This window comes from Sapajus apella, unplaced genomic scaffold (genome assembly GCF_009761245.1).
Source record: "Sapajus apella isolate SASKATOON/1434 unplaced genomic scaffold, GSC_monkey_1.0 scaffold45, whole genome shotgun sequence".
Classification (NCBI taxonomy): Eukaryota; Metazoa; Chordata; class Mammalia; order Primates; family Cebidae; genus Sapajus; species Sapajus apella.
The window spans coordinates 3729188-3737152 of NW_022436985.1; the positions used below are offsets into that span (position 1 = coordinate 3729188).

Sequence of the window (7965 nt, forward strand, 5' to 3'; positions counted from 1 at the left end):
GTGTTCTGGTACAGGATGACCTAAGCTCTGCTACCATAAACATTGTGCTCAAAGACGTAAAACCCCTTGGTAGCACTGTGACGTAGCCAGACTTGTACGCTCCTTGTAAGGCCCTCATTCCATCAGCTGCACATAGATAATAGGCTAATGATAACCACATGTCAGCTCATCTGTCTTGAGTAATTAAAAAAAAAAAAAGATAACCACATGTTCTTGTTTTAGTAAAACTCCCAACCGCCACTGTTATCAGTCCTTAGAATAACGCACCAGATCTGGCTCGCTGATTCACTTCCGGCTCACTGATTCACTCTACCATCTCTCCACCCCGCCCTATAGATCCAAGTGATTGTAATCAATAAATAGCGGGGATGATCAGAGTTCAGGGCCTTCACTGTCTCCTCCAAAGTAATAAGTGTTGGCCCCCTGGTTCCACTTTCTCTCTTAATCAGTCTTTTTCTCATTCCTTTGTCACCACCGAACCCAGGGTACCCACGGGTGATGCAGGGCTGGCTTCCTACACTCATCACTACATATGTAAACATTGCATTTTACTGAGACCAGTTTCCTACCTGCTATTTTTTTCTGTTTTCTCTTGACTATTTTGTTTTCATTTTCTGCAGTCTTAATGTTCCCAAGGAGGCTTATCAATCTGCATTTTAAATATGAATAAAGCTTGATTTTTTTCCTTAGTCTTTTAAATAAGAAATAGAAATAGATTTCATTTCCTAGTGGACTAGCTTTTGTACTCTCTGGAGATCATGGCTCTGTGCCTGTTATTAGCTAACGTCTCCCAGCTACAAATCTACCCTTCTGTGCTTGGCTGGGACGGGGCTGGGGCTCTGTCAACCACATTCTCCTTGGCCAGCTAGCTATTAGGCTTTGTCAGTAGAGGACACTACAGGGAGACGTGAAGGCTGGAAGAGGAAGAAGGGAATTGCTGCGTCCCGTTTTTTCCTGTTTGTTTGCTGTTCCTCCCAGCATCAAGCATCATCCTAGCAACACTTCTTCACCCTGGAAGAGGCAGTTCATTCTAGTAGCAGCCCTTGATCTCAGTTCTTCCAACACTTGTAGGACCAACCTCACTGTGCCCTCTCAGGGACACTAACACCAGCTGACCTGCAGCTCTCCTCAGAGCTCTGTGTCCCAGCCTCTTGGGCCCCTCCTCAGGGGTCTGAGCTTCAGCAACATGGGGCATCTCCTTCACGCTTGTAAGTTTAAATAATGTCAACCTCTGTCCCTTTGTTCCTCTGGGCCAGGAGTGGTGAGTTGCCTCCTGTGTATGCTACCTCCATGGTATTTAAAGGTATTCCTTTTATCTTTTAAGTCCTTCAATACCTAGTTAGTATTTCCTTAGTTAAAATAACCGGTATGGTCATGGTGTCCTGATTGGACTCTGACTGACCCTATCTCCCTCCATCGTTCTTTGGAGATTGTTTATGGCTTCAGTCTCCTTATATCAGGCTTATTTTGCCATGTACCCTGGTTACACTGGATTCATGTTGACCTCAAAGGGTGCCCAAACAATATTCTAGCTGTTTCTGTGAGGATGCTTCTAGATAAGATTAACATCTAAATTGATGTACTTTGAGCAAAGCAGATTTCCCTCCACATGGTTGGGCTTTATCTAATCAGCTGAAGGCCTCAGTATAACAAAAAGACCAGCCTCCCCTGAGCAAGAGGGAACACTCCAGCAGATGGCCGGCAGACTTCACTTGCAACATTGGCTCTTCCTGGCTCTACAGCACATGACTCTTAAACTGAAACTACAACATTGGCTCTTGTGTGTGTCCTGGGCTTGCCACCTTCCACAGTCATGCAAACCAGTTCCTTAAAATAAACCTCTTCCTGTAGCTATGCACACTGGCTCTGTTGGTTCTGTTTGTTCTACATCTACTGGTTCTGTTTCTCCGGAGGACCCTGACCTAATACAATGACCATTAAATATTTCCTCAAGAAATGGTTGTTCTGACTTTGCCTCCTGGTACACTCTGCTACACTGGCTGATACGGTGGAAGCTGCTATTTTGCTTGCCAACCTTAGCAAATATTTGTGGGTAAAGTGTTCTTAGTATACCTCTTTCCTTGAAAAAGAACAGTATATTTTTTCTATATGTTATTTTCCTTTATTTTATTTTAAAATGTCTCCTCTTCTTGGAAGTTGACAGGAGCGCATTGAAATTTAGAGGAAAACTTTGCAGCACTATGTTACCTTCCATAATGCTGCATAACAAATTCTCGGTGGCTTATAACAACAAACATTTTAGTGTCCTCATTCACAAGTCACAAGGGCAGCTGGGATAGCTTCTTACAAGAATGCTCTTCTTATGTCAGATCACAGGCGTGCAAGAGGAAAATCCAAACTGTGAAAGCCCATTTAAAGCCTGTGGTTGTATCACATCTAGTATTACACTCTGGGCACAGCAAATCACATGGCCAAGTTTTCAGCCAAATGATGAGAAAGTACACTCTGCCTATGGAGAATCCAAAGCAAGGATGGGCAAATATAGAGAACATATATTCTATAGCTTGCCTATAGTATCTATAAGAAAAAAAGATGAAAACCGTGATAGAAAAAAATACTCCAGGGAATTAACAGGACATTCACAAGAGTATACATACAAAAACAAAAAAAGTAGAATGTTCAGTCTTATCTGTAATCAAAGAAATGCCAATTTAAAACACTGTGAGACACTTTTTAACCCATGAGATTCAAAAAATAATAAAATGATTAACATCAACTCATTGGCTAGAGAATAACTTGTGCAGTCTTTCTGGATATCAATCTGACATAGATATTACCATTTTAAAATGCATATAACTTAGCAATTCTTCTAGGAATTGACAACAAAAGTCATTGTACAAAGACATTTCAGAACTAAAATGTTTTTACTGTGAAAGATTAAAAAGTATCCCTACAGGAAGGAGAAAATGAGACAGAAATAGACAAAGCAGGAAAAAATTGAAAAGAGGTATCAGGCAGTTCATTTAACTTGCTCTCTGGGTTTCGTTGTAGCTCTTTAAAAAGGTTGAATTTTACAGCATTTTGTACATAGACTGTAAGCCTCTGCACCTAGCACACTTTGTCGGGAGTTTCTTTCTTTCTTTCTTTTTTTTAATGTTTTTTTTTTTTAAGGCTAGTCAAGTGAAGCAGTGGGAGTGGAGAAGGAACGAAGAAATCTGTAACTGGTTGTGATTGATTAGTTGTAAACGCCACTGCACTCGGACCAGCTGTTGGGAGTTTCTTTAGCAGATCTTATGAAACTGCACTGGAAGAAAACACGTGCACCATAGTGCAGAGCTTATTGGGATGAAACCCAGGAAGCAGCATGCAACTTTCCCTTATACTCCAGGGAAACAGCAAAAAGCCAGAAAGGCCGATGCTGGAAGTAGGAAGTGAGAACTTGCATTTTAGGAAGACAATCATAATCAGCCACTTTCCTTCCTACCTGGAAGTGCCCCTCCAGCACGGAAGTTTGTCAAGGAGGGGTGGCCACCTGATCATACAGATGGTGGGGGTCGCTGACCGGGGGTCTTATCCAAGAACTTTCCTTTGGACTGCCTCCAATCTTCTTAAGGGGTGTGGGAGGCGCAGTTGGCTGAACGGGGCCAACAGATTCAGGTCCCTTTAAGGGTGGATGAAAAGAGGGCAACAGCTTTTCTATATTGGGAGGAAAAGGCTCTGATCTATCCTTGTCCTCACTTATTCTTCCTTATTCTCCACAGAAGGGAATGAAGGAAGGAGAGGAGTCTCTCCTTATTGTTCTAGTTCTTGCTTTTCCTTCGCCTTTAAATCTCCTGAATTCCCTTCAGGTGGAGAAAACGCGCTGTTTGACTCACTGCAATCCAGCAGATAAAGAGGTTACAACGCAGAGCGTGCCAGCACCCAGGTGGTCAAAATAGTAACCTTAGTCAAATGACCTTGCTCATATCCTCTTTTCAGGCAGTGCCTTACCTGCTCCCATAACTCTAAATCCACGGTTCCTTGATCAAGAAACCAAGGACATTCGTGCCAAATTAAGAACATAATCTTGTGTAGAGCTCCAGGCTCCACAGTGCACTGGATAGTCTTAAGCAGCTGTTGCACTGTTTTAAAAACATACTTTCCGCTCTTTGGTCATTTTTTGACCCATGTAAACCTAGCCCCTGATACTTTACATGTGGGTCCCGTCCTCCTGATGGGAGTCAGGACTGTCCCTTACCGGGATTTCCTGACAATTGATGAGCTCTCTTTCACGCATAAATTCAAGGTGATCACGTCAGGGGCACCAGATGCAGAGCTTACAGCTTGCAGTGAACGCCAAGAACGAAGTACTCAAGACAGTTCCAGCTGAGCGGGGACGGGGGTAGCTCTTCTGAGAGAGTCCGCCCCAGCATCCATCCACCAAGTATTTGTTGAAAGGGCTTGTATTAGCTACAAACATCCACTAGATGGTCAATTGAGGTGGGTTGCTGAGGCACCTGTGACCTTGTACACACTCAAACTACATTCCCAGGAGGCTGTTTTCAGCGTTCCTTATCACACCACACACCACACTCCCTGTCCTGTTTTCAGGGTCAAGGAGTTTCATTCCCAAGCACAAATAACATACACAGTGCCTCAGTATTTTTCCATGCACGGACCTCAAATACCTTGTACATTAGCTTGAATATGTTGCTGTGCGCCCCTACAGCATAGTTGGTGCAAAGCGTTTTCAGGCACCGTGTGTTCTCATTCATAGGCGATGTTGAACAATGAGAACACATGGACACAGGGAGGGGAGCATCACACACTGGGGTCTGTGGGTAGGAACTAGGGGAAGGACAGCAGGGTGTGGGGAGTTGGGGAGGGATAACATGGGAAGAAATGCCAGATATAGGTGATGGGGAGGAAGGCAGCAAATCACACTGCCATGTGTGTACCTATGCAACGATCTTGCATGTTCTTCACATGTACCCCAAAACCTAAAATGCAATAAAATATGTATTTTTAAAAAAAAGAGTGAACTGGGATGGTCAGCCCAGGCTCAGAATTGTGAAGATCCTCCCAATTGGGCAGGCACTTGGTGGGGCAGCTGGCATTAGAGCTATCAGGCTTTTGAGGATGGAACACATCCAAGAGGTCACCCCTCCCCAATTTAGGCATAAGAAGATGATCAGATGGCGCTACCCCACATCATTTGTACAGTATCCTCACAAAGGATTTTGCTGTTTATACCTTTTGTCTTTTTTAATGCTGATCTTGGTACACTTTCCATTTTATTTAACCTGCCTAAAAATGCTGGGCATGGCAGAGGGGCAAAAGACTTTGTGTAAGGTTTTTCCTTCCAGATCTTCTCACAAATCGATCTTTCTACTCATTCTACCCAATTCCCTACCCCGCCCCCAGCCAATTCTCTTGAAGGGCGATTCTGCCTATTACATAGGAAGGAAATGGGAACTTAAAATCAAAATGTGAATATGCAAACTGCTATTTGGGCTGCATAACAAAGGTTGACACAGAATTCAAAAAAATTCAGCTAAATATTTATATGAATAGAAATCATATTAATTCATCTTGGCCCAAATATTAACCAGGCAAAACTTTCATCAGGTGGATGAGTCCAGACCACATTAGGCAGAGATAAAAAGTGTCAGAGAAAATAACTAATGGAAACAAGATAAGAAACACTTGATAAGTTTGACCCACGTTGTTCAGTTGCATTTGTATTTCTAAATTTGATTTTGTGTACTTGCAGTTTTAGGAAAAATAAGTAATATTTGAAAGTATCTTTCCCGGCCTTTAAATTTCAAGTTCATCAATCTAGTAAACACTCACATAACTAGAAGTTCTAAATTTGTAGAGAAGTTTCCTTGGCACTTATTTCTTTACCCTGGAGAATCTCCCCTTGGTACAGAATTGTTGTGAAACAAAACTTTGTGAGGAATTTTGGGATAGTTGTAATTAACAGAACTGTGTTTGATCACTAATACCACTATTTCACAGCTGTATGACTCCGTGTAAGTTAATCACTCTAAGCCTTAAATTTTTTCACCTGTAAAAATGGGTCTAATAATTTCTGCATTACAGATTTGCTGTGTGCCTTAAATAGTCCCAACAACAATCATGTCTATGAAATAAGTACACCAAATATTTAAATTCACTGCAATGTTCTCAAATAAGAAAATCTTCAAAAATTAGACTACTCTATTCATACAATGCTTTCCATTTACTTTCTCAGTATGAAAATAATTGCAATTCCTATTGCAATTGTAATTGTGAAAAATTTGTCTTTTTTTGGCAAAGTTTTTTTCCAAGCAAAAATGTACTGGAAACAGCAGGTAGAGGCATCTATAAAAATCCGAATTAACCGTGGAAGTCCTCTCTTAACTTCCATGGATGTTTATCCAACCCAGAGACGAATGCATTCAATAGTGAGCTTTGGAGTGGAGTCTGATGGGAATTTGATCTGACACTATCAGTCATTGTTTTTCAAATGGCATGAATGACTGATGCTTTAATTTTTATCTTAGAGCCTGTATTTTCTCTGCTTCCTCAAGATTCTCCTATTCCTTGTCTTCTTAAGACCAAGGGATCGGTTGGTGGGCAGTGGAGGGTGACAAGAGGTAGGGAAACCAGACTCCAGTGCTTTCTATGATGACTTTTAACTAATCTTCTCATTTTGGGCCTCAAATATGAAATTCACTTTTGTGGATTTTGGGGCCCAGGTATTTCATGGATCATTCAAAGGTGCTTGGGATAGCGCTCCCCTCAATGTGTCCGCCCCTAAACTTAGCTCATAACTTTGATTATGCAGTCCAGTTAACCGCCATTCCTCCACTTGCTTCCTGTCAGATAAAGGTTTTTTTTTTTTCTTTGTTTGAGATGGAGTCTAGTTCTATTGCCCAGGCAGGAGTACAGTGGCATGATCTTGGCTCACTGCAACCTCTGCTTCCCAGGTTCAAGCAATTCTCCAGTCTCAGCCTCCCGAGTAGCTGGGATTACAGGCATCCGCCACCATGCCAGGCTAATTTTTGAATTTTTAGTAGAGATGGGTTTTTGCCATGTTGGCCAGGCTGCTCTCCAGCTCCTGACCTCAGGTGATCTGCCTTCTTCAGCCTCCCAAATTGCTGAGATTACAGGCGTGAGCCACCATGCCCGGACTTTTTTTTTTTTTTAATGTTTCTTAAATGCTTTTATACCCTTTTTCTTTATCCTTGTTGTCTATACCTTTTGCATACTTTTACTGACCTTTCATGGGTCTTGGAGAGGGAAATGAGATTAAGATGTATTGTCAATATGTCATGCTTAACCAGATGCTTTGAAAAGAGCAAGTTTGGAAATTTAAAAAATAGGATTTAAACTTTATATGAATCATACAAAAGAGAAATCTTTAAAACTTTAAATAAAGAATATATAAGAATTGTGACGTATTTCCACAGATCAATACACACATTTAATTTGTGTACTTCCATTATATAGCTCTTATGATAACAGCAGGCATTTCTTAAATATTTATTTTTAAAAAGTTTATTTTCCAGGAAAATTGCTATGCAATTTTATTCCTTTAGTTTATAAATGGGGCTTTGTAAATATGATCCAAAGAATGAGAGCTAAAACTAAATACTCAATCCGCTTAAGCTCAAACCTTATTTTTGACCACTTTGTTTTTTTGAAAAGAATGTAACCCTTTCCATTTGCTGAGACTGGAAAATGAATCATGAACAGCCATTTCACTTTGGTAGCTAATCTGTGTCAGAATATCGTCTTGCTTAAACTGTGAAACTTTGGTGTAGTTCCGAGCATACGTATTTGTAGTCTGCTGCTATAAAACAGAAACAAATAGAAATTTAAAAATTGATATGAGGTTACTACTACATCCAAAGAAATAATACAATAAAGGCAAAGATTTTATTCTGAATATTTACAAAAACACAATAGCACTTTAGCACGAAGTGTAAGTCAATGTGACATACAGTTTCATATGAATTTCTATCTGCTTGCAGAAAA

At 40.9% G+C, this 7965-nt stretch overlaps 1 long non-coding RNA gene across 1 annotated transcript; it reads left to right on the top strand.

Annotated features, from left to right (window-relative positions):
- Nucleotides 1–3112: 3112 nt before the first annotated feature.
- On the top strand, nucleotides 3113–7352 carry LOC116524546. The gene is made up of 3 exons (XR_004257385.1): nucleotides 3113–3229; nucleotides 6847–6850; nucleotides 7341–7352. It is a non-coding gene; the product is annotated as an uncharacterized LOC116524546 (long non-coding RNA).
- Nucleotides 7353–7965: the final 613 nt, after the last annotated feature.